This window comes from Chinchilla lanigera, unplaced genomic scaffold, assembly GCF_000276665.1.
Source record: "Chinchilla lanigera isolate Chin_1 unplaced genomic scaffold, ChiLan1.0 scaffold00033, whole genome shotgun sequence".
NCBI lineage: Eukaryota > Metazoa > Chordata > Mammalia > Rodentia > Chinchillidae > Chinchilla > Chinchilla lanigera.
The window spans coordinates 2,576,933-2,602,360 of record NW_004955434.1 but is presented as its reverse complement, the minus strand read 5'-3'; the positions used below and the strand labels follow the sequence as shown (position 1 = coordinate 2,602,360).

General features: G+C 48.7%; 1 long non-coding RNA gene across 10 annotated transcripts in view; it reads left to right on the top strand.

The window, feature by feature from the left end:
- LOC102028568 overlaps nucleotides 1-25,428 on the top strand; it is a 212,481-nt gene that overhangs the window by 79,296 nt on the left and 107,757 nt on the right. For 8 of the 10 annotated variants that reach the window (XR_001234789.1, XR_001234790.1, XR_001234784.1 and 5 more), the window contains exons 2-6: nucleotides 2,174-2,421; nucleotides 2,935-3,122; nucleotides 8,089-8,223; nucleotides 10,783-10,997; nucleotides 14,809-14,955. This is a non-coding gene — a long non-coding RNA (uncharacterized LOC102028568). Of the gene's footprint in view, nucleotides 1-2,173; nucleotides 2,422-2,934; nucleotides 3,123-8,088; nucleotides 8,224-10,782; nucleotides 10,998-12,572; nucleotides 12,857-14,808; nucleotides 14,956-25,428 lie in introns of all 10 variants that reach the window. The other 2 variants (XR_001234787.1, XR_001234786.1) reach the window with 2 other exon arrangements.

Sequence of the window (25,428 nt, the reverse complement as noted above, 5' to 3'; positions counted from 1 at the left end):
CACACGGCTATAACACTAGCATGATCTAGGGGCATGGATATAGTCAAAATATATACAGGGGCTGGATGTAGTGGCACACGGCTATAACACTAGCACTTGGGAGGCTGAGGCAGGAAGACCGTTGTGAGTTCGAGCCTAGCCTGGGCTACAAAGTGAGTTCAAGTCCAGCCTGAACTGCATGGTGAAACCCTCTCTCAAAAGACAAAGAAGAAAAAATATATATATATGAAAACACCACAATAAAATTCAGTATTTTGTAAAATTAATAGATGTTAATGAAATATATTCAAAAAATTTTGAGTACATATCAGGAATATCTATTTCTTCCTCTTGTGCCTTTTGCTAATATTTTCTACTGAGTTTGTATGAAGTCTCAGAATCCCCCTAACACAGGTCTCTAAAATAGGTAGTATGCATCAACTGAGATTGACACTTGGGACAGAATTAGGTGTCCTTCCTGGCTTGGGCCTTAAAATCCTATGCTTAGATATTCATATTTTATTTGATTATTTATTTATCTGTTTTTTCCCTGATTGTTTAAGGCAGTGTTTCTCAAACTCTTTTGATGTATGACCACGAACCACAGTGAGAAATATGCTTTATACTGAGACTCAGTAGCTGCAGATGTAATTATGTAACTAAACCAAGGCTTCATGAAACACAATCAGTCTGTATCTTCTGTGGGTAATGCTGATATTTCCTTTCCTATCCTATCCTATCCTATCCTATCCTATCCTATCCTATCCTATCCTATCCTATCCTATCCTTCCCTACCCTACCCTACCCTACCCTACCCTACCTTACCTTACCCTACCCTACCCTACCCTATCCTATCCTTTTTTTTTTTTTTAAAGGAAAGGCTAGTTGAGTTCCACTAAGCTGTTACCACAGCCACAACTGTGCTTCAAAGCTGCAGTTGGAAAGACACTGGGTTAAGGGACTATTTTCTGGAAGGCCGCCCTCCCTCTAGTGGTTGGAATCTTCCAGGAGTGATTAGTCAGAATCTTTCTGAGGATCCCTGCAGAAGAGAGAGCTTAACCCCAGCTTCAAAGGCCTCTTTCCAAGTAGGCATTTTTAGCTTTGGGAGGAAGTCTAGATGACTCCTATCAGCAGCATTGCATGTGAGGTTCCCAGATTCAAATAATAACAATGACAATGCTATAGACGGGGCAGCTGTCATCAAATGAATAGCAAAAAGTTTCAGAAGTTGGTTCATTTGGAATTTCAGATTAAGGATGTTCAGTCCATAAGGTCTATAAAATATTCCAAAATTTGAAACAGTCTAAAATCTGAACAGATCTGGTCCCAACCATTTTTGGATAAGGGATCTCAACTTGAAGTGGACATTTAGTGAGTCAGGCATATTACACACATTGTTAACACAGTGTTTGTAGTAAAGCTCTGAGAAAGGTATTATTAGTTTCATTTTACAGATGAGACATGTCAAGTCTAGGAGAGAAATCTTGCCTGTATATGTAGCCAGTAAATAGTGAGTTCAAACTCAGTTGGTTTGCGGAATGCAGGTGCTTAATTAATACTACTTGGAAACTATTTTAAAGAGTTGGGCTAGGCAGGCGTGGTTGTGCAGGCCTGTAGTCCCTGTACTAAGAGGCTGAAGCAGGAAGATTGCTATGAGTCTGAGGCCAGTCTGAACTACATAGGGAGACCTGTCTCAAAAAACAAAACAAACAAAAAAAGCATTGGAGGAGTGAGGTGTTATCTTCCTTGTCCCACCTCAGCCATACCCTCAGACGCTTTTTGTCTCCTAGCAAGGTTTGGTACTCTGACAACTTCTCTCTGTGGAGCATCCTTTAGTTTACAAGTTTCTTGGAAATAATCAAATATCTCACATGCTTTCAAGAAGTGGAGGCAGATGCTAGGTGTAGTGGTGCATTCCTGTAACCCCAGTACTCGGAAGGCTGAGACAGGAGGATTGCTGCAAGTTTGAGGTCAGTTTGGGCTACATAATGCGTTCAAGGCCAACCTGAACTGCACAGTGAGACTCTGTCTGAAAAAGGTAAAAAAAAAAAAAAACAAAGCAAAAAAACTCCCCAAAATCCAAGTGCCGAGATTACAAGCCTGTGCCACCATGCCTGGTGTGTGTGACCTCTTTTCAGCATTTAGATCCAGCCAATACTATATGTTGAAGCCAATCAGTTCTCTCTTGGTTTAGGTCAATTTCTGTTGACCAGCTTCTGTAACCCACAACTCGAAGAGTTTGAATGATAAGGCGCATTCTTCATCCTCCGTGCACCATGCATCATTGCACATGAATAACAGTTGAGGAGAGCGCATTCCCTGAATCCGGCCGGAAGTGGTTTCCTAGCCTGAGTTGGCCCAGACTGATTGCTATTCCAGCTCAGACTGGCTTGAGGGCCAGGATTCAAGTGAGTCAACTGGTTTTCATGGCTCTGGCTACAGGTGAGCACTCCTTTGCTCCTGCTTTGAATCCTGTCCACGCTGCCTGGCCTGGTGCTGGTGTCCTCCAAGTGTCCAGCGTAGAGCCTGGAGCTTCCCTGCTGGCACACGTTGGCCTTGTGGCCCACAGTACTCTGGAGAAGGACATTCTTTACTTACTATTTTGTGCACTGCCTGAGACCTGACCAAGCCATGATAGTTGGGTTCTGGAGGAAGCCTAGCATAAGCATTGTAAGCCCCGGGATCAATACTAGATGCTTTGCTGAGATATGGGTGAGGGAAGATAACATGATGGCTTACTGGTCAGGTCGCATTCCTATGATAATTGAGTTGTACTGTCCTTGCTGAAACAGTTGATATCCTCCATTCCTCTGCTGCCTCCTGGGTATATTTTTGAATAAAAGTTACTGAAGATGGTAATCAGGAGTCAGTCAGTCCCAGAGGCTGCTAGCACCTGATCACAGAATTTTGGCTCTCATGGTTTGATTTTTTCTTACTTTTCTTATACATCTGCAGGCACCTAGTTCGGGGGATCTGTTCACCCTGGGCAGAGTTGAATGAGAAGCCTGACACGGTACCTCCTCACCGTCCCTGCTGGAGAGGAGACAGCAGCGTCTCGCTGAGCAGGACTGAAGGAACGTGCTCTAATGCCTGCAGAGGACTTGTACGCTCCAAGTGCTTGCTAGGGGAGAGGAAAACCGCCTGTGAGCTTCATTTTAATGCAGTAATTCCTGGGTGTGGTAGGGGCCACTGAGTGTGTGTTCTCTGATAAATTCTTATAAATGCATGAGCCTACCCGTCAATTGCCATCGATACCAGTGAGAAACTAAAGACCAGCCGGGGGTGGTGGCACTGCCTGTAATCCCTACACTTGGGAGGCTGAGGCAAGAGGATCATTCTGAGTTTGAGGCCAGCCTGGGCTACATAGTGCATTCAAGGCCAGCCTGAATTGGAGGGAAATCCTCTCTCAAAAAACCTTAAAAATAAACTAAAGACCAAAACAAACCAGTAGCTGCTTAATAAATACTTTAGGTGGTTAGTAATGATTTACAGCCTTGAAATTATTTCAAGATAAAACCAAACAGAGAACAAATGCTTGGTTTCCAGTGTTACTGTGAGTTTCAGGCCTGTGGTTCCACAAGAATGAAGTCTCGAACCGATGAAAGAGGTTAGGAAAGTTTTACTGGATATAAAGAGAAGGAGAATAGCTCCCAGATTTCCAGGAGGGGTCCACAATGGGGTGGCCAAATGGCCTCTCAATTTAGAAAACAAGTGGGTACAGAAATTGCTTACCTGTTTTTTTTTGTTTGTTTTTTTTTTTTTTTTTTTGAGACAGGGTCTCACTATGTAGTTCAGCCTGGCCTTGAACTCACTATGTAGCTGCGGCTGGCCTTGAACTCGGTGGTGATTCTCCTGCCTTAGCCTCCTGAGTCCTGAGATTAAAAGCACACGCCAGCGTGCCTGGCCAGAACTGCTCAGTTGTTTAGAGACAGCGTTGCACAGGTCACTCTGTAGACTTAAAAGGACCAGCGACTCAGGCTCTCTCGTCCAGCTCGGGTCGTTCACACAGTGTTTACCCTAACTGGAATCTCTGAAGGAACTGGTTCATTTGCATTGTAATTTCTTCATCCGGGATCTTAGTAGGGAGGGGCTGCATTTCATGCTGCCTAAGGAATTCATTGTTTGTCTGATGTCCTAGTACACTTTCTTTTTTTTTTTTTTTTGAGACAGGGTCTCACTATGTAGTCCAGGCTGGCCTCAAACTCATAGCAATCTTCCTGCCTCAGCCTCCTGAATAATGCCCAGCTCACTGTCTATTCTTAATTTTTATCAGTATGCTGGTCACTCCACTGTATCTCTGGCCCTTCCACTAGTTGGCTGCCTTACTCATAATAACTACATAAACTATCTTCCACACCAATATAGGACTCGTCTCTGCATCTAGTTCAAGGCATGAACTAAGAAAATACTCCTAATCTACAGGTAGGAATCTTGGATCCCAGTACAATAGTCATCTCCACCCTTGTTTCAAAGAACAACCAAATATTTCTAAGCTAGTGGTAGAAATATTTTTTCCTCCCAAAATTTAGCAATGAATTTTTGGAATATTGTCAGTCCCAGAAGTCAGAGCTTGGGGAATGTTTTTAAGGAACAAGTTATTCCTTGAACTAATCACTGCCTCACAGTGGCCTGCCTGGAGCTGCAGGCACAGGCTGGGCTCGGTCCGGCCGGAGTTCTCCAGCGGAACGTGTCTCTCTGTGTAACTGCTTCTGCCTGGAGAATGCTGAGAACGTTTGAGGTGTCCTCTCTGGTCCCCCCTTTAGTTAAGACCTTGTGTAGTAAAATCATAATAAAATAATGTCGGTGACTTTATGGTACGGGGCCTTATGAAAGGCTCTGGTTACCACGGATGCGGGTGGGAGATGTGTGGGTAAGGGGCCGCATTGTAAGAGAGAAGGCTTTAATTTGAACCCGTGAGGAGTAAGACTTCCCACTGCAGCCCATTCCTGTAAATGAGGCTCTGGATCTCTTGGGAGAAGTTGCAACACCCGCCTCAGGCCCGGGAATCTGCGGGCTTCCAGACCTGGAGGGCTTTTATTTGACTCTAGTCGAGGGGTGAAGAGTTGGTTTCCTCCCTTCCGCTCCTGGGCCTTGGCAGCCACTGGGTTTAGAGCCCACTCAAGGGCAGCATTTTCAGTTGAGGACAAGTTGGAGTTACCTGGGAGTTTAAAAAACCCTTGACACCTGGAGCTCACCTCCAGACATTCTGAAGTATGCAGTCTGGGGCCCATCCTTTAAAATCTTCCAAGAATTTAAAAAGCGCTGTAGTTGTACGATTAGACCAGGTCAAGGGGTAAGAAAAGATAAATCCAGCCTTTGTCCTTTATTTAAATTGGTCATCCCTGCCTAGAATTGCCTATTTTTTTTTTGTGGTGCTGGAGATTAAACCCAGAGCCTTTGCACTGAGCTACATTCCCAGCATTTTGGGGGGTGGGGTGGTTTGAGACAGGGTCTCACTATGTACCCCAGGCTGGCCCCAAAAGTTTATGATCCTTCCTCAGCCTCTCAAGTGCTGGGGTTACAGGCGTGTGCCACCACGCTGGGTTCTTGCTTGTATTTTGGATTGTCTGTCACTGCGGAGAGATAAAATCTACATTTTTACCAGCTGTGAGCTCAAGGCCAGCCTAGGCTACAGAGCAAGACCCTGTCTCAGAAAACCAACCAAACAAAAAGCTACTGTCCGTCTTGCCTGCTGGGTGGGACTGAACCTGCATAAGACTCTGTAGCTGTGGCCACGGCGGGGGGAGCTTTGTAAAGCAGGATTCGCAGCAGGTAAGTGCTGGTGGCCACAGGCAGGACACAGGGTGAGGAGCAGTGGGGACGGTGCGGCTGGTGATCTGTCTCGACAGGTGACGCCCACCCAGCTCTGGCTGGTTTCTAGAACACTTCATTTTGGGGGGCGGTGTTAGAAGACACACATGAAGACGTGTGTTTGGGCAATCTCTCAAGTTTAAGAACACTGAGTGCCAAGAAGTACATTTGAAAATTAGACTCGTGGACCATCATGTTATGAATTCAAAAGCTATATGGAGGTGAGATTTATTTAACATTGTTTTCTTTCTTTAAGGAGGTATCTCCCTTTCTGTATCTTATTTGTATTCTCGTAGTATTATTGCCCTCTTGATTACTTGGCTAGAGAGGAATAGGAACTGGAGACCTGCCTAGTTTATTCTTTTGGACTTTCCAAAGCTTCACACTTCAAGGAGTTCAAATGCTAGGCAGGGAAGGCGGCCATTCAAGCTAAGCTTGAGCTGGGCGTGGTGGCACGCTCCTGTAAACTCAGTACTCACACTCGGGAAGCTGAGACAGGAGGATTGCTGTGAGTCCAAGGCCATCCTAGGCTACGTAGTGAGTTCAGGGCCAGCCTGGAGTACATAGTGAGACCCTCTCTCTCTCTCTCAAACAAAAGACAAGCTAAGCTTGAAGGTTTATCTTTTATCTGCTCTGTTATGTATTTTTGAGTCTGGGGAAGCCTCCAGACTCAGCTGGTGGGCCAGGGTTGGAGTCCATTGGGTCTGGACCCAGAATAGGGAGGCAGCGTCACAACTGAGGTCCCGACATGCAGTGGCCCTGCTTACATGGGATGAGTTCCGTCAAAGACAGCACAAGGAGCTGAGGTGGCACACGTCTGTCATCCAAGCTCCTGGGGTAACTGAGGCAGGAAGACTGTGAGTTCAAGGCCAGCCTGGACAATTTAGCGAGACCTTGCCTCGACATAAAAATGGCTGAGGGTGTAGCCCTGTGGTAGAGCACTTGTGCACCTAGAATTGGCAAGGCTCTGGGTTCATTCCTAGCACCACAGAAACAAGGTAGAACACCAACACACACACACACACATACATACACACCGCCCTTAGCACAAGGTAGAGTGTTTAAACTGAGAGGTAAGAGGGCACCTGAAAGGAGCCTGGACATCTGGAAAACATTGAGACAGAAGGCGGTTCTGAGTCATTTGGAGGAAGGCTGCTTGGCTCCTTGCCAGGCGTGGTGGTGCATGCCTGTAATTGTAGCACTTGGGAGGCTGAGACAGGAGGATCGCTGTAAGTTTGAGGCCAGAGCCTGGGCTACACAGTGAGTTCAAGGCCAGCCTGAATTATATAGTTGAGACCATGTCTTCAAAAAATAAAGTAAAATAACACAAAATAAAATAAATGAGGCTCCTTGTCCTGTAATCCCAGCACTTAAGAGGCTGAGGCAGTGGGTTGCCACGAGTTCGAGGCCAGCCTGAACTACATAGCCAGACTCTGTCTCAAAATAAATAAATCATAAAAAATAAAAGAGGCTCTCAGAAACTGCAAGATGTGGGGATGAAATGTAGGCTGCGGAACCTGTGCCTACACTTGCAATGCTGCTTCCTCATTTTTAGGACTTTAGGGTATGCCAAAGAAGAAGAAAATCAGAGGAAAAGGCAAAAAGCCATCATTTGGACACAAATACCCTCATAAAGTCCAGAAGTGCTAAGGGATGCTGTTACAACACCCAGGATGCTACACGGATTTATGCGGACACCACTGCACAGTGCTGTTTGTTTTCTCACCCTTGCTTCAAAAGAATCCTCAGTCCCTGCTCTTCCTCACTGTATAAAACAGCTCGTAAGGCCCTCTGACGTGTGGAGAAGGGAATTCCTCAAATAAAGAGCCAAAAGAAGGGGAAAAATCAATTTCTTCAGACTTAGATCACGGTAGCATCAGTCTCTGGAAATAAACAGAAAACAGAAACGAGATCTATGTCAAATCCTTTCACAAAGCTAATGCAGTTTGTGTGGTCCCAGCCAGGTTTGTGTGTTGGGCGGATCTGATTTTTTGGGTTTTCTTAAAGTAGGACACATCTTTTTCCTATCAAGGCCTTCTCCTCCCAAACAGAGCCAGTTTGGAATGAATGAACTTGAGCCGTTCCCCCGCTCATATGTCACACGATGTGCTTGCTTGTCCAGATTTGTGCCGGAAGTCAGTAGTCTCACAGCATACTGCAGTAGGAAGGGATATTGATATTCTCAGGGCTGTTCTCTTTAGGTTGTAGACAGGTAACTGAGGCCCAGGTCCTCAAGTGGTGGCTCTATGACACTGCAGTCTCAGCCAACATCTACTCAGGCTTCTTTCTTCTCCACAGGATCTCACTGGGCTCTGTCCCTCCTTACTGTGGCTTGAAGAAGCAGCCCTCGCCTCCAGCCCCAGGGCAGGTCCTGTGTCCTGGTTGGTCTGTGCCAGTACATGGCGTTCTCTTGGCAAGGAAGGTGACCCTGTGGTGAGTCCATGACCTCGGCGGGCCCCGTCAGATTGAGGGGAAGACTCACGTCTCATCCCTGGGGAGAAAGCTCTTCCTGTGTGTCTGGGTTACTATTCTGTTGTTGCTGAGACAAAATACCTGACGCCCAAAATGAATGAAGGAAAGGTTTATTTAGCTCACAGTCTGTGGAGGTTTAAGTCCATACTTGGCTGGCTCCAAGGCAGGGTGGCACATGGCAGAGGGCAACTGTTCATGGTGGTGGAAAACTGCAAAAGCAACCAGAGCAAAAGGGAGGAGTGGCGGCAAGCAGCCTCTTTCTGTCCCTTACATTGTATGCAAGCTACCTGATCCAGGGCAGGTCTAGCACTTACACCCATAATCCAGCATTGGACCATGGATCAATCATAAACTCTAGAAGCTCGCCCCATGACTGCATGAGGCTTTGGGGGGACATCCAGACACAAACCTTAACGCTCTGGCTTGCGTGTAATCTCCAGTTCTTCCAGGAGACCTCTGTGTGATGCAGGTGTTGGAGCAGTCTGCCTCTCCTAAGTAAAACGTCCCTCTCCCTCCACTGCCTGAAGGCCTCGCAGGGCCCCGCAGGCTGGGCTGCTCGCCTGGACATCTGGGCAGAGTGACCTTTTCTAACATCCTAGGCCAGAGTGTTGGTGATTAGCCGCAGAATGGCGCTGACTAATCTCTGGGGCTCTGTCTTTGGTGACTGGACTTTGAGTCCCCAGGGCTGCACATGGCTGATGAGACAGAAAGAACAATTACCTGAGACAGACAAGATATTTCAGTCGCAAGGGACAGATGATGCAACTCAAGCTCCCTAAATTGTAAAAAGAAATCACCCACTAAGACTGACTAAAGACAAGACTACAGATTCTCGACCAAGCTTAATGATGTTACCCACATCCCCTGGCTACTACTGGATCAATATCACCTAAGCATCTGTACTTGGAATCTTATTGGTTGATCATAATTTTGACCCACGTTATCCCTACCTCATGATTTTGCTCTATCAAACTTCCTTTGAGCTGAGTGTGGTGGCGCATGCCTGTAATCCTAGCACTCGGGAGGCTGAGGTAGGAGGATCGTTGCGAGTTCAAGACCATCCTGGGCTACAAAGTGAGCTTGAGGCTGGCCTGAACTGCATAGCCAGACCCTGTCTCAAAAAGATGAAAAACAAACAAACAAAACCCTCCTCCAAAAAACAAACTTCCTTTGAGAGGTGGGCTTGTTGGAAAACCATTTGAGACCCTTCCTGTCTCCCTATTCCTATTCCACATTCCTTTTCCCAATAAATTTTCCTACTCTTAAATAAGTAAGTTAATAAATATGAAGAAATATATAGACTCAGGCTGGGGGTGTCATTCAGCGGTGGAATACATGCTCGGTGTGTGCGAAGTCCTGGATTCCACACCCAGCACCGGGGTGGAAGAGGAATGTAGAGTCAAGTAAATGAAGAGTACTCGGGCATGTGACTCAGTCCAGAGGTTCACACAAGGTCACCGGGACCTGCCCGCAGCGTAGCTCCAGACAGTGGGCGCCCTCTCGTCTCTGCTGCCGCACACATCCCCTGTCCCCCCCCCTGGGGCCCCAGGCTCATTCTGACCTGGCCAGCACGGTGGCATCCTGACCAGGCCTGAGCAGCTGCTGTCTCTAACTCAGGCTGACGAGTGTAGACTGGGACTAGCAGCGGGTTCCCGGAGGAAAATAGCTGTTCTGTTACCCAGGAGACGGGCGAGCAGGGCCTGGGCGTCCAACTCAGTACATACAAGCTTTTCTAAATGTGCAGGGCTTTTTTCCCCCTCTCCTATTGTGCAAAAAGCAGAGAATTTTAGCCTGGCTGATATTTCAGTCCCTGCTCCACAAGAGTGTAATGGGAGAGAAAACCTATGTCTGATTTGACCCTTGTGTTGCTCTGAGGTTTAAATGGGACTCCATATAGGAAAGAGCTCTGTAATGTGAAGCCTAGCCACCACTTGGGAAGCTGAGGCAGGAGGATTGCCTAAGGTCAAAGCTGACCTGGCCTACATAGTGAGTTCAAGACCAGCCCGAGCTACACAACAAGATGCTGTCTCCGCAAAACAAAACAAAAATGTGAAGGGCTAAACAAAAATGAGTATTGTTACTATTGTTATTCTTACTATTATTATCTTTTCTGAGTGTCTCCTGCCTATACTCTGAGTGTAGCAAGGCCTTTTCACATAAAACCAGAAGAAATAACATGGTGTCAGCAGCTAGAATCTGGCCAGGGCCGCTGTAAGCGTGTGTAGCATCTTGGTTAGACTAGAAACAGACCTTTCCCTCCACCTCTGGAGAGTGCGGTCCTCAGGGAACATGGTGTAGCAACTGGATACAGCACAGGGTAGCAATTGAATAGCATCTTTGTGTGAAGAAAACGTCCCTGTCTGCAGGCAGACAGCCCTGCGCTGGGATGCACGGGCGTTCAATGGTTAGGAGGAGCTGGAGTCATCTGATGCTTCCGCCGACTGAGCAGTCGGGCAGTAGGGGGTGGGGCTCCGCGCAGTGCACAACCTGCACAGCTGTGCCCTGTGGTTCTGATTTCAGTGATGGACCTTCGAGCGGGTGGAATCCTTCACGTCATACTCCTCACTGCCCTGGCGAAGTTCTTCTAACCCTCCGGGGCCATTTGCTACTACCTCCTCCCCTGAGGCTTCTCGGTCCTTGCTGAAAGCTGCAGTCTGCCGGCCTCGCTCAGCTAACTACCCACTACCGCGCGATGGTCTCTTCAGGTGCGGCCTGCATATCGTTCCAGCCACAAGGTAGAGGCTCCCTCCTGTTTAACCGAGTTGATGAGAGACTCTGCGGAGGGCAGCTAACCCTTCCACATGAACACAGCACACTGGGTACCCACCGCTGGGCACTGTTGGAAAGTCAGATGCTCCTTTCTCCAAAATGCCCAGGAGAGGCGAGGAAAAGCGCCCTTCATCTAGATGGAAGGCGCCGATGGCCACTGGAGCCCCTGGCGTCGTTGCTCTAGAAGGGAACTGTGTGAATGAGAGCCGGGAAACCCCCGGGAGCCGAGGATGTGATGCAGCAGCTACTGCACCAGAGTTTTAGGTTCTTAAAAGACCTCTGACTCTTCCCTAACAAAACTATAGGTGGAGCCAAAAGCCGCTTGCAGTATCGTGTGGTGACCAGTTAGTTATCCGTTTTACTTGATCTTTGGGGTCTTTTGGGTCGTGTGAAATGCACAGCTATGAAAGAAACTTTGCAAAATGATTTTGGCCAGCACTAACCATTCAGGAGGCCCCATGACATCAGTGTTAGCTTTTTTTTTAAAGATGAGATCTTACTACGTTTTCCAAGCTAGCCTTGAACTTTTAGGCTCAAACGATCCTCCTGCCTCAGCCTCCTGAGTAGTTAGGACTACAAGTATGTGCCACTGCATCTGGGTCTCAGCCTAGAGGTCTCTTTTGTCTAGAAATTACCTTTGCTTGATACTGTTATTGGTACCTTACCTGTCTTCTTTACACAGAAAATAGTTTTTTCTACTACCTTGGCTTCCATATCCTGACTATCTACTTGCTTTTACTTCCTTCAAGGTGGCTGGTTTGTCTGCTTGCCCACCCTTACTCCCCATCCATTCTCTGCTCCCCTCCCCTCCCCCTGTTGTGTTACTAGGGATTGAACCCAAGGCCTTTGAACTGAGTTGTATCCTTACCCCTTTATTTTTTTGTTCATTTATAGAGAGGGTCTCACCAAGTTGCTACTTTGCTTAGGCTGGACTCAAACTTGTGATCATCCTGCCTCAGCCTCCCAGAGTACTAGGATGAAAGGTGCACATCACCACACCTGCTTCTTTACCCTTTTTATCCCCCACTAGGATCCCCTGCCACAGGGATTTGTCCCGTGGGAAGCACAGCAGAAGACAGGCAAGTCAGAGGGCAGAGAGATGGGGTGTTCCTCCCTCTGGCCTCTACTGCGGGGATGCTGTGCTCGATGGCTCCAGAACTGCCACTGCCGCTCCTGTCCCTTCAGGCACAGACGCGGAATCCGCTTCCTGCCGTCCTGAGTCTCTGGGTGTCCCATTAGCTCCTGCTGGCGCTGGGTGCTGCCTGCACCAGGAGCGCCGCTCCATTAAATTCCTCTCGGTGCCGTCCCTTGGCTGGGCGTGTCCGTCTGTCTCCGGTCTGGACGCCAACTGCTGCCACTGTGTTCTCCCTCCTCCAGTGTTTGCGGGTGGTTCCCTGGAGCGACATCGGGGCATCCAGAACGGTACCCGAGGAAACTCCCAGCCGCACTCTCTCCCCTTGGCCGTTCTGCCTGAGTTAGCGCCTCCAACTCTCAGCTCCTTCGTCTCCCACACGCGGCTCCGCCCTTCCATTCTCTCACAGGCCGCGTCCTCGTTCCTTCCCATCACCAGGACGCAGCACCGACACCCACAGTTTAGAGGAGCAGAGGTGTGTTTGGGTTCACGTCTTCACTCCACGGTTGGCTGGTGCGAGGCAGGAAGAGCGAAGCGGAAGGGTCTGGCAGAGAGCAGCTGTTCCTGTCATGGTGGCGGGAAGCAGAGAGACTGGAGAAGCCAGGCCACGGCCCCAGGGACCCCTTCTGCTAACCACCTCCTAGCAGTATGGTCAGCTATGACCTCTTCAGCCATGGATTAATCCATCCGCAGGTACAGCGCCTCCGTGGTCTGATCGCTTCTACAAGCCCCACTCCTGAGCACCTGAGACTCTGGAGGAGAGTCTGGCTCTAAACCATAGCAAGCACTGTAACAATCTCACCTCTCCTTTCCGTTCCATCTGCCTCATTTGGAGAGATCACATACAGAAAACAACACACACAAACCTCGCTAAGACATTAGGAGCCAACATGGGAAGCCGTCTCAGCTGGGCAGAGGTGGGCTCTGGGTGTCTCCACAGCTCCTCTCGCTGACCTGTCCATCCTTTTCCCCCATGTACTGAGCCCTGGGAGTCAGCGGTCACCTGTGCATCAAAAGGGTGGCCTTAGCCGGTTAGGAAGCACTGGCTGAACGCGCAGGGGAGCAGGAGAGGCTGGAGTGTTCATTACTCATCCAGATGGGCAGACACTGCTGTGTTTCTCCGTGGGGACTCTGGGGCTTCTCCTCTGACTGCAGTTACTTTGCTCTGTGAGTTCTGACTGGTTCTGGGGCCGTCATTTCAGTTCTTTACAACTTCGTCTCGAGAGATTCAACATTTATCTCTCATTGGATTTAATGCTCACCCTCCCTCCTATGCTCAAGCAGAGGGACTGCTGAGGCGGGAGGGTCATGAGTTCAAGGCCAGCTTGGACTGCACAGTGAGACCCTAGCTCAAAAAAATCAAATAAGCTGAGTGCGGTGGTGCCTGTAATCCCAGCACCTTGGAAGGCTGAGGCAAGAGGATCGAAAGTTGGAGCTCAGTCTGGGTAACTTAATGATTTAGGGCGACTCTGTCTTAAAATAAAAAAGGGCCAGGGGTGTACCTCAGTGTGAAGGGCCTGGGTTCAATCCCTAGTGCTGAAGAACAAAACAAAACCAACCAGGCCATCAGATGTACAAACAAATACTCCCGAAGTATCCACAGCAAAACAAACCTGAAAAAGCAAAGGGGCCTATGGGGGACAACGCGCTGTGCTTTTACCAGCTGCTCCTCCACCGGGCAACTCTTGCGCACTGGGGGAGCCGGACGCAGAGGGGAAGGACAGGCTCAGTTTGTTGCTAGCTGCTGGACTTTTGTCTTGCATTTCAGTGGCTGCCACTGAGGCCCCACCAAAGCTGCCTGGGGGCGGCAGCCCGAGGGCTGATTCTTCCAGAATGGGCTAGATGATGCTGGGGGAATAAACCACCCGCAACTCTTCAGAGCAACACAGGTTACTTCTCTTTCCTGGTGCACACGCGCTGCTGATCGGCAGAAGCGCTGCTCACCCATCACTCAGGGGCTGGGGGCTCGCTTGACAGACTACAGCTGAAAGGCTGGGGTGGGGGTGGGGGTGGACTCTGACTTAGACTTGCATTCTATTGGCCAGAACAAGTCACATGGTTCCACCTTCCCGGAAGGGAACCAAGAAGCACAGTCTCACCATATGACCTGAAGGGGCGTTCTGGAAACATTTGAGAACAGTGCGATTGCGGCGGAGTGGATGTGAGTGATGTCTTCAGGGGTTCAGCCTGGCCTCGCTCTGGGGCAGGGGAGCTCTGATTCCTGCGTGAAGGCCCCTGTCGCACCACTCACATTGCTGGAAGTCCCCTCCATGCCTGGCTGCAGGGTCTCCACTCCTTGTAGGTGGCCCATGGGTGACCACTGACAAGACGGCTGATACCTGGCTATGTTTTTTTTAAATGATTGTGATAAAATACATGTAACGCGCCAGGTGTGGTGGTGCACTCCTGTAATTCCAGCACTCGGGAGGCTGAGGCAGGAGGATCTTTGCGAGTTTGAGACCATCCTGGGCTACAAAGTGAGCTCAAGGCCAGTCTGAACAGCATAGCAACACCTTGTCTCAAAAAGACCAAAACAAAAACAAAAACCACGAAAAAACAAAAAACCATGTAAAGCGAAATCTGCCAATTCAGTCATTTGAAAGTGTCTGATCCAGTGGCATGCTTCCATTGGCCATGTTTTGCAGGTACTGTCCAGTTTCAAAGCGTTCTCATCGCCTCCGAAGCAAACTGCATCATTAAGCAGCCGCTCTCCACCCTCTCACCCTCCCTCCCTCCAGCCCGGGCAACCTAGGAGCTGCCTCTTCTGGAACTTCACATCAGTGCGTTCATAGGTGAGGCGGTCTTTTTTGTCTTGAGGCGCAGCTACTGTTTGAGGTGTCCCTGTGAACCGTGGGAGGCCCACGCAGTGTTGTGTCAAATAGTGGTGGTGCGGTTGCCCCAGGAGCTCTGTCCCCACCCGCTGTTCCTCCGGATCCCCTTCTTCCTGGCTCAGAAGGAGCTCAGCGCCCCGCTGCCCTGGCGGGGACTGAGTGTCTGGCTGTCTTTCTCTCAGAACCTTAGGCTCCCGGGTGGCACACTTGCAGCTCCTTTCTGGCTCCCGTGATAGTGACACTGACCTCCGGAAGTGCTGGGCCACAGCGCTGGGGGACCAGATGGGGCAGAAGGCAGGGTGCTCCCGGCTGCCCAGAGGGGGTTAAGCCAGGCCCGCCCCTGAGCCCTTCTTTCCCGGCTTGCCAGGCCCACCCAGGAGAGAGGCCCATGCAGCTGGAGGTGGTGACCTTCACAGGGGAACCTCAGCGAACACTGCTGGGACACGCAGCGTCTGACCCACTTTTTACTTTTTTCCTGTGTTTACAATACGAGTAAGCTCTTTAGCTGCTATTGTTGGCAGCCGTGGGCCCAAGTGCCAGCTGTACTGTGACAAGAAGGGTCCTGTTTGACTTTTTCTTTTTTGGCTGTACTGGGGATTGAACCCAGGACCTTGGGACTGAACCCAGGGACTTTGCACTGGGCTTTCCCAGCCCTTTTTTTACAATTTAGGGCTTCCCCAGCCCTTTTTTACAATTTATATTTTACTTTGAGGCAGGATCTTGCTAAGTTGCTAAGTTGCCCAGGGTGTGTTCCAACTCATATCTTCCTGCCTCAGCCTCCCGGAATGCTGGGATTACGGGCGTTGGCCACCGTGCCTGGCTTGACAGTTTCTTATCCTGAGCATCATTTTGATGATGTTCCTTCCCTGCTCAATGACTTTTTCTGTGTCTGTATTATGGATGAGATAAATCTCCAAGTCTTGTCCTGTCATACCTCTCCTCAAAGTAGCTGCCCTGTAGCTTCCTAGCTTTCTCCCTCACTACCCTGGCAGTCTCTGTTCCCCTCAGGCTGGCCTACAACTCCCTGCTCCCAACAGCAGGGCTGGGGGTTGGGTGTGGCCCTCACTGCCCCAGCCTCCCTGCGCGGCCTGCTTTCTGCCTGGGAGACGTTCTCCATGACTTCTCGCGGGGCTCTGCAGTCTGCACCCAAGGTCCTACGTCCTCCTGCTGTGGCTGGCAAACTCGGCACACATTTCTGTCTCATTCTGTGCAGGGAGCACAACTGGTTGCAAGGTGATTGATCAGTTGATCGAAGCCGCCTTAGGCCCTGCGTCCTCTGTCAGGGAAACTGGCAGAGCCAGGAGAGGAGAAGTTGGCAGAGGCTGCAGAGCCCAAAACTGCTCCTGCCTGGTGCGGGGAGCGTCAGGAGGGCGTGCGGGAGGTGACACTGCATGGCTCAGCCTCCTGGCAGGGTTGCCCGCCCGGCTCTTGCTGGATGGGAGAGCTGGACGAGAGGACCAGGGGGTCGGTGCGGGGTTCCTCCAGATGAGTCAGGTACCTGCTGTCAGCGTGGGTGTGGAGGGTTGAGGAAAAGGGGGGGAGTAGCAAGAGCAAGGCGCAGTCGTGGGACAGAAAGGTGAGATAGCAATGAAGAGGAAAAGGCAGGCAGGTGGCAGAGGAGAGGGCCGTTAGCTCTAGGATGGGAGGTGCTGAAGACCAGAGTGCAGCCCGGGTAGCACAGACAGACCTGAAAGGGAGACAGAGACAAGTTTCCGTGGGAAAAGGAGGACAGGGCACAGATTTAGGGACTCCAAACTTTGGATGAGTAGGGGCCTTTGGTTTGTTTGTTTTTTGAGACAGTGTTTTGCTGTTATCAGGCTGGTTTTGAATTTGCAGTCCTCCTGCCTCAGTCTCCCAAGTGCTGGGATTACAGGAAAGTACTGTCATGCCTGACTTTTTTTTTTTGGTACTCAGAACCTTGTGCTTGCCAGGCAGGCTCTTGTGCCACTGAGCTATATCCCCAGCCACAGGTCTGATTTTTTTCGAGACAGGCTTTTGCTATGTCCTCCAGGCTGGTCTCAAACTTGTGATCCCTCCCCCTTAGCCTCCTGAGTGCTGAGATTACAGATGTGTGCTACCGAGGCCAGTTTTACTGAACGGAGGGACCCAGTTGAGGGGCTTCCACTATTTCTCTGCTTTTTCCCACCCCAGGCCAGGGTGCACAGCCATACACCATCCTTATGTTGCCTGCCTGGATGATGTGGCACTTGTGTGTAATCCCAGCTACTTGGGAGGCTGAGGCAGGAGGATGGCAAGATTGAGCCCAGCTTGAGCAATTTAGCGATTTAGCAAGACCCTGCCTCAAAATAAAAAGGGCTGGAGGAGTGTGTGGGTGTCTCAGTGGTATGACCCCTCTGGGTTCAATCCCTAGTTCTGCACACACAAAAAAGGAATCAGCCTCTGTTAAAAGTGTCTTCCCTGGTAACTGCTGTTAGGTGCTGTGCTTGTTTTGTTTTTTTGTATTTCTGGTTTGGTTTGTTTCCATGGGAGGGACTGGCTTTTCCTTGGAGGAATTATTCCAGGCCCTGGAGGAATGCCCAGAGGGACAGAGCTGCTGCAGCGTCCCCAGAGCAGCTGACCTTTCTCACAGTGGCCTGGAGCCACCCTTGCTCCGGAAGTTCTGCTTGGCTAAGCAGGAACACACTATGTCTCCTTTTAGGGTTCTTACCAGGCCTTCTTAAGTCAGGTCCCCTGACAGCCTTGTTATGAGGCATTCTGACTTTGGTTCCCTACAAGTGAAGGCCGATGTCACATACAAGTGCAAGCCATCAAGAAAATTGTGACAGCCAGGCATGGTGGTTTACACCTGTAATCCCAGTACTCGGGAGGCTGAGGCAGGAGGATCACTGAGAGTTCAAGACCTTCCTGGGCTACAAAGTGAGCTCAAGGCCAGCCTGAACTGCATAAGGAGACCCTGTCTCAAAAAGACCAAAAAAAAAAAAAAGGAAGTTATGACAGCGGGAGGGGTGACACAGGCCTGTAATCCCAGTATTCTGGGAGGCTAAAGCAGGAGGATCTCCAGTTTGAGCCCAGTCTGGGCAATTTAGGGATTTATTATTATTATTATTTTTTTTTTTGGTTTTTCTCCAGTACCGGGAACCGAACTCACGACCTTGCGCTTGCCAGGCAGGTGCTTTTTGCCGCTGAGCTAAATCCCCAGCCCCAATTTAGGGATTTAACAAGACCCTGTCTCAAAATAAAAGAGCTCAGTGTTTTCTGGGCTCCATCTCAGTACTCAGGGGCTGTGTGTGTGTGTGTGTGTGTGTGTGTGTGTGTGTGTGTGTGTATGTGTGTGTGTATAGGCAGATAAAGAAAAAGAAAAAGTTATAACTCTCGTGCCTCAGACCAACAGTAGGGTAGAGGCTGGAGGTGGGGCAGGGGGTCAGGGGTGGTAGTGTACCCAGTGGTGGAGCGCCCCCAGCGGAATAAATGAGTAGTGCAGTCAAGGTTTCAGTGCTTACTCCAAAGGGTACAAGCCTGGCAGCTTTCCCGTCCTTTCCTGAGGGTGGCATAGGAGCTGGAGAGAAAGGAAGGACCCCATGTTCGAGCTTCTGTAACCTGCTCCCACCCTATTGCCAGTTCCTGAGGGTGCCTGTTGGAGCGCTGGTCCTGGGGTGACATCCTTTATACGTGAAGCTCTCTCTTCATAGGCTTTCCATCAGATTTCTAAGAATATGTATTCTTTGATCTGGAAAGAAGAGATTCTAGATGAATCCCCACACGGGCAGGTAACAGGAAGCCGGCAGTGGCACTATTGGGCATGCAGGGTGAGGCCTGTGCCGTGCTCATGGTGGATGTGACTACTCTTTTCAGCACTGCTTTTTGTAGCCACTACCAACCAACTGAATGTGGCCAGTGAGAGGAGATCTATTTGCTATCCCTGTACTTGACCCCTTCAGGAGTGAGCCAGGAGTCCTTGTTGGGTTGAGATATGAGAAGATGTGAACAGGCCACTAAAGTGGACCCAAAAGTATCAGGGGAGCTGAGAATCGTACTTGGGGATGAGCCCAAGTTTCCCCCTCATTTCTGAGTGCGTTTGTTCTCTTGGTGAATGAATGACGAGCGAAAGTACAGAGAGAAAGCTACGAGTTGAAAGCAACAGCTGGAGTTGCTGGTGGGCTTGGAGGCTTGAAGGGAAGAAAAACCTTCAGGTGCAAAAGCTCAAGCTGTGGAGTTTCCAGAGCGTGCCTCCTAAGGGGATTCAGGGCGTGGAGAAGAAGCCATGGGCTGAACCAGAACAGAGACAGCTGGCAGAAAGGCGATCCTCGAGGGAAGTTGGCATGGGGAGGAGGAATCCCATGTCTCTAGGTGAGGTCAGATGAGGAACAATCGAGCCCAAGTGCATTGGGGACTTTGGAGGCAGAGGGGACCTGTCGGTGGTGTGGGTGAGGTACAGAGCCTGTGGACAGGAAGGTTCCTGAAAAACATGGAGAACACAGTGCAGAGGGCCCAGTGATCCACCACCCCTTCCCGTGCTGTCTTGGAGCCCTAAGGAGAGGGACTCTATGGGGATCCTGAATTTCCTGAGGTTCAGGTCTGCCCCTGAGCAGAACGGGAGCTGAGAGGGAACTTGTGATAGATGGCAGGAAAACAATGCAGAGTCCACTTGGGGCGTGTTTCACTGGTACCCTCTGCTCTGCACACAGAGATCATCCAGCGGTGATGATGGGGCGGTGCTTTCTGCTCTTTGTTTTGGCCTGTGCTCCCCAGTGTCTGGAACCCGGGTGTGCACCTGGTCAGTGTCCTTCAGGGAGGAACTGCTGTCTCTAGGGAAGGTCTAGGGAGGGTCGTCTTGAGACATGAGGCAAGGCGGCAGGGCAGCACACACGTCCAGTGTGGCTGTGAGTTGGGATTCTGGCCTCGGGTGCACACAGCTGGTACGAGGTGAAAGGGTGGTTTTGGTTTTAGGTTTTTTGAGGTGGGTGTCATATGGGGATTGAACCTGAGGCCTTTATGCTGAGCTACATACAGTGCCAGCTCTTTTTCACTTTTTTATGTTGAGGCAGGGTAGTGAAGTCACTGAACTGCCCATCCTGGACACAAGCTTGCAACCTTCCTGTCCCAGCCTCTCAGAATGTTGGGATTATAAGCATGTGCCACTTCACTCTCTGAGAGACTGGATCAAAGCTAGCACTGGGCCTCAGAAAACAATACCCCACCACCCCAGTCAGGTCCAGTGGTGCACACTTGTAAACACAGCTGGGTATAGGAAGCAAGGTCTTTTCTATCAAAGGATAGGAATAGGAGCACCTCCACCCCCAGCCCTTGCACCAGTTACAGAAGATGTCTGTTCAGTTTAGATTCCAGGAACATGGCTGACCACCAAAGATAACTTCACACCAAGGACTTTCAGTCCTCTTACCCCGACTCTCCCCTCCCTTAGCAAACCTGCCCAACAACCCTTCAAGTCCTGCACTGACGCCGCTTACTCTAGCCAATCAGGATAGATTGTGAACCTTCAAACCAGCCAATGGGCAGAAGTCAGCTGCTTTTCAGGTGTTAGAAAATAAAAGGAGGCCTCTGCTACCACTCTGCACTTGCTCTCTCATGCTAAAATGTGCTAGTTCCCTTCTGTAGCAGTAAATAGCCTTGCCTTGTGGAGATTTCTTAGTGTCTGAGCGCTTTACTATCTGCACTAACAAATTGAGTCTAGGGGCATACTCCCAACATGGGAAGATGAGGCAGGAGGATCACAAGTTTAAGGCCAGCCTGGGCAACTTAATGAGACATTGTCTCAAAATAAAAAATAAATAAAATAGGACTGGTAATGGAGTTCAGTGGTAGAACATTCTTGTTTTCAATCCCTAGTTACACATACACATATATATGCACATACCCTGAAAAAGGAAAGGAAAGCAAAGGAAAGAAAAAGGAGAGGAAAACAATGACACCCCCGACCCTAAAGTCTGGTGACTGAACTAGACTTTAGGAGAAATCTCAGGATGTCTCTAACCTTCCCCTACATGGCCCTAGTTCCGAGCCTCCTTCTCTCCCAAAGGCAAGGCGAGGCATCCTCAGATCCACCTCCCAGGTGGGATCCCGTTGTCCTGAGATCTTGTTAACCAGGAAAGACTGACTTCTCAGCAAGGAGAGACTGAAGGTCCTCACTTCCGGGACACCCTAGACAGACAGACTTCTCTCTTTGGAAGGCAGCTCCCAAGGCATTACCTGGCTGACTGCATCTCCTCCTGAGGTGGCTTTGTTGGTTTGTGTTCTTCTCTGTCTTCCCTTCGGGACACCCCATACCCTTCCCTATCCAAGCTTCCGTCCTTCTCCATAGCTGGGGAAGTGATTTAAGGCTGAACCATCTGACGCCTGCAGAGGCTCATACTTTGTGTGTGACTCTCGCACTCTGCGTGTCCCCCCGCTGGGGACGTTAATTAAGTTGTGTGTCTTTTCTGCTCCCCAATCTGTCTGTTGTCACTTCTTTCCGGTAAAGCTTTAGAGGACCAAGGGGAAGTTTTCTTTTTCACTGTACTACGTTGGAGAGGATGAAGGTCAGGCCCAGTGGATTGTTCATGAAGTCCCCGAGCACTGTTAATTAGGGATGCCCCCTCAGTCCCGCAGAGACATATGGCAGTATCTGAACACATACTGGGTTTCCTGACTGGAGACCAGGGAGGGGATGAGACACTCTTGTCATCAAATGGCGGGAAGCCAGGGATGCTGCTGACATCTTACTGTGCACAAGATGGCTCAGGCTGCATGGCGTTGGAGGGAAGAAAACACACCGTGACTCAGTGGAGATAGGATATCTCTGGGGCTGGTAATGCTCTAATAATATGTAGGTTGGAAATATAATTTTGGTTTCCTGTGCTGCTGAACATTGAATCCTGGGTCTTGGTTATATAAGGCAAGTGGTCTGCCACAGAGCTATGTTCTCTAGCCCTGGAGAAGTAAATATGCAGATTAAAAATTTTTTTTTGAGATTGGGTCTTTTTACTTATCCCAGACTGGTCTCAAACTCAGTCTTCCTGCAGTTCCACTACTCAAGTGGCTGAGGCAGGAGGATTGCAGGTATTTGAAGGGCAGCGTGTGTTACATAGTAAGTTCAAGTCCAGCTCGGACTAGATGGAGATACCTGGTCTCAGAAAACAAATACGCATCACAGAAAGACTTCTCAGGTCTGCAGTTTGCCAGTGCTAAGGGTTGAACTCTGGTGTCCTCCAAGCAAATAGGTGGAAATGCTAATGTTACTGGTCAGCATGGGTCCCTGCTTTTGCAATAACCTAAAATTAAGACTCAAGCATGAATTTCCAGGGGAAAAAAAGGCTACATTTGGAAAGTAAGAGAACAAGACAAAGGATCTTAGTTTGAGGAGCTGACAAAGACCAAGCTGGCCCTTTGCTCTGGAGGAATCTTTGTGGCTAGAGGAACAATTGAGTTCCCTGCACATGATGTTTCTGCTTGGCGCCGGCTCAATCTTGTGAGACTCTGCCGGAATCCAAGGTGACTTTAGTTTAGGGCAGAGGCTAGAGAAACCTACGCATAGTTGAGTATCCTGATAAACACCTTATCTTGTCCTCAGTCTTGAAGGGGGAGGAGATTATGTAAATTTAGGGCTACTCAAGTCTTGTTTTGTTGATTTTGTAGACATGCCTTAAATGATTACCATACCCGTCCCCAGCTGGGGATACAGAATGAAGGTCAAGTGCTCTGTCTGTAGTTACCTATTGAGCAACTGTAGGCTAACGTGGAGTCATTTTTTTAAAAATAATTGTGCAAATCACTTTAAAGCCCCAGACTGCCTCAGAAGAAAACACAGATGTGTTTTTATGAGTAACAGGGTAAGGGTCCAGAGGTTGGTTTGTCCTCTACTCCTGTATCTCTGTGTCTTAGACATGGGTTTCTGCGTCACCATCCGCCCAAGTAATGGTGTTAGGTGGGCTTTGAGGAGATGAAGCCCTAACATGGGATTAGTGTCCTGACTGGAGGCCCTGGGGAGCTGGTTTATGCCTCTGTCTCCTGAGGACTCAGGAAGGACGGTCACCTATGGACCAGAGCGCTTGCCCTCATCAGACCCCAAACGCACTAGCCTTGATCTTGGACTTCCCAAGCTCCCTAAATGGGAGAAATTAATTTCTGTTGTTTGTGAGCCTGGGTATTCAGGGCATTTCATTATATATTAGCTTGAGCTGGCTAAAACAACTATCAAAGGACAAAATTACAATAATTTATAGATCTAAGTTGGCTTTATTATTGATTCTAGGATCAGGCAACCTTCATTCCATAAAAATACAATTCATGTTCCAAAGAGCTGAGTGGAAGAGCTTGGTTTACAGGCACAGTTGCTTTAAAGAAGGCAGAAACAAAAGCCAAGAAGTGGATCGGTTGCTTCAAAGCTGCTTTCCTGGAAGGTGGGGATAAGGAGACAAAACAGTAGGAAAATAACTTATCAGTTGCCATCACATTATTTCCTGTTACTTCTTTTGTGTCAGGATCAAAGCAGAGAGAGCCTCATTATCATGCAGACTGAAACTGCCCTGTTTGGGAAATGTGGCTATTATCTCTCTAATCCCAATTTCTCAGAAGTTCAAACAAACCGCTTAGATTCAGCTTTATGATGTAGGACTTCAGCATGAGTGACTCCATTTTGATTTTTAACCTGGCTTGTTGGGCCCACTACAGAAGCTTAATCCAAAGCAATGGCTTCCTGTAATTTCTACTTAACACAGCCAATGTGCATTTTAACGTTTTGTGTGTGTGTGTGTGTGTGTGATGGGCCTGAACTCAGGATCTTGGGCACACTGAACATGCACTCTACCACAGAGCTGCATTCTCCATCCTAATATCTACCTTAAATCTCTAAGAGGGAACGTATGGGATTGGCATGCACTGAATATTCTCCGAACATGGCTACTTAGACACATTTGTGCAGTGTAAAAATTAGGGTTAATAATAATTAACATGTTGGCAGGGTGTGGTGGCACATGCCTGTAATTGCAGTGCTCATGAGACTGAGGCAGGAAGATTGCTCTGAGTTCAAGGCCAGCCTGGGCTACATAGCGAGATCCTGTCTCATAAAAAAAAAATCACATATCAGTAGTACTTTCCAAAAATGCTCTGCTGAGTGGGTATGTTTTCTTTTATTACAGTTCTCCAAAATGAATGTAATTATTCCTTTGTGTAGATAAGAGAAGTTGGAGAACTGAGATATTTGTCCGTTGCCACCCAGCCACCACGTGGGGAGAGAGCCACCAGCCCTGGTGTGGATCTCAGTTCCATGTTCTTAACTGGGCTCTCGGCTGCCCTTGGCCTGGCTCTGAAAATCTGAAGTCATGCCCTAGCCAAAGCATATTCTTTTTCTAGGTGACACTGACTTATATTTAGGGTTTCCTGGAGAAACATTATCCACTGGGCTCACACATCTGTCAGTGGACAGATATTACTATGTATAGCATGATGCAGCCTATTTCTTTTTATTACAATCCCTTATTTTTGAGGCACAGTCTCACTATGTTCAGGCTAGCTTTGAACTCACTTTGTAGCCCAGGCTGGCCTCGAATTCCTGGTAATCTTCCTGCCTCAGCCTCCCAAGTGTTGGGTTTACAGACGCGTGCCACCACACTTAGCCTTTATTACAATTCTTAAGTAAACTTTGTTTCTCCTTCTTAAAACTGAGAATTATATAATTATATTGTTTTATTTTTTTCCTTGGTTGCCAGGAAGCGCAGATCCAAAATTTTCACCTTGTTCGACAGCTTTGTGCCCTTCCCTCAGGGTGCCATTACTGTTTACTTTGTGTACTTTTATGCCATTTGTTCATTTCCTCAAACTCCTGGTGGAAAGAAGGGATGTATAAATACATATAATTAATAAGCAGAAATATTCCAAAAATAATCAGTCCTTGAAACAAGCAAACAAATAAAAACAAAAAATCATCCCTACCACAATGTGTCCATCTTCTTTTTTTTTCTGAGATCCTTTTTGCTAAGTTCCCCAAACTTGCTTTGGACTTATAGTCCTCCTGCCTCGGCTTCCTGAATGCTGAGATTACAGCTGTTTTTTTTTTTTGTACCCAGAATTAAACTCAGGACCTTGTGCTTGCCAGGCATAGATTGTAGCTAGTAGTTCTACTTAGATGAAAGATAAGTAGCCATCAATGTGAGATCATTTATTACTTTTTAGTTCAGTTAAACTTACATAGTCATTGCCTAAGTGTTAATCATCTTAACATGGTCTTGTCAGTTGTCCCTGTGGAGTGCTGGACTGGGTCTTTTTAATTACTATTTTCATTTGACCATTGATGCATAAGCCCCGGCTCCAATATTTTTGGTGACTTATTTTATTTCCTTTCACTCCTCCTGCCTCAGCCCCCTCCATGCTGGGATTATGGGACGTGCCCCTGTGCCTGGTTGGTTTAGTTTTGCTTGCTAAAGTTCCCGCTGCAGCAGAGTGGAAGAATTGAGAAATCAGTATTTTTTTTTTTTTTTT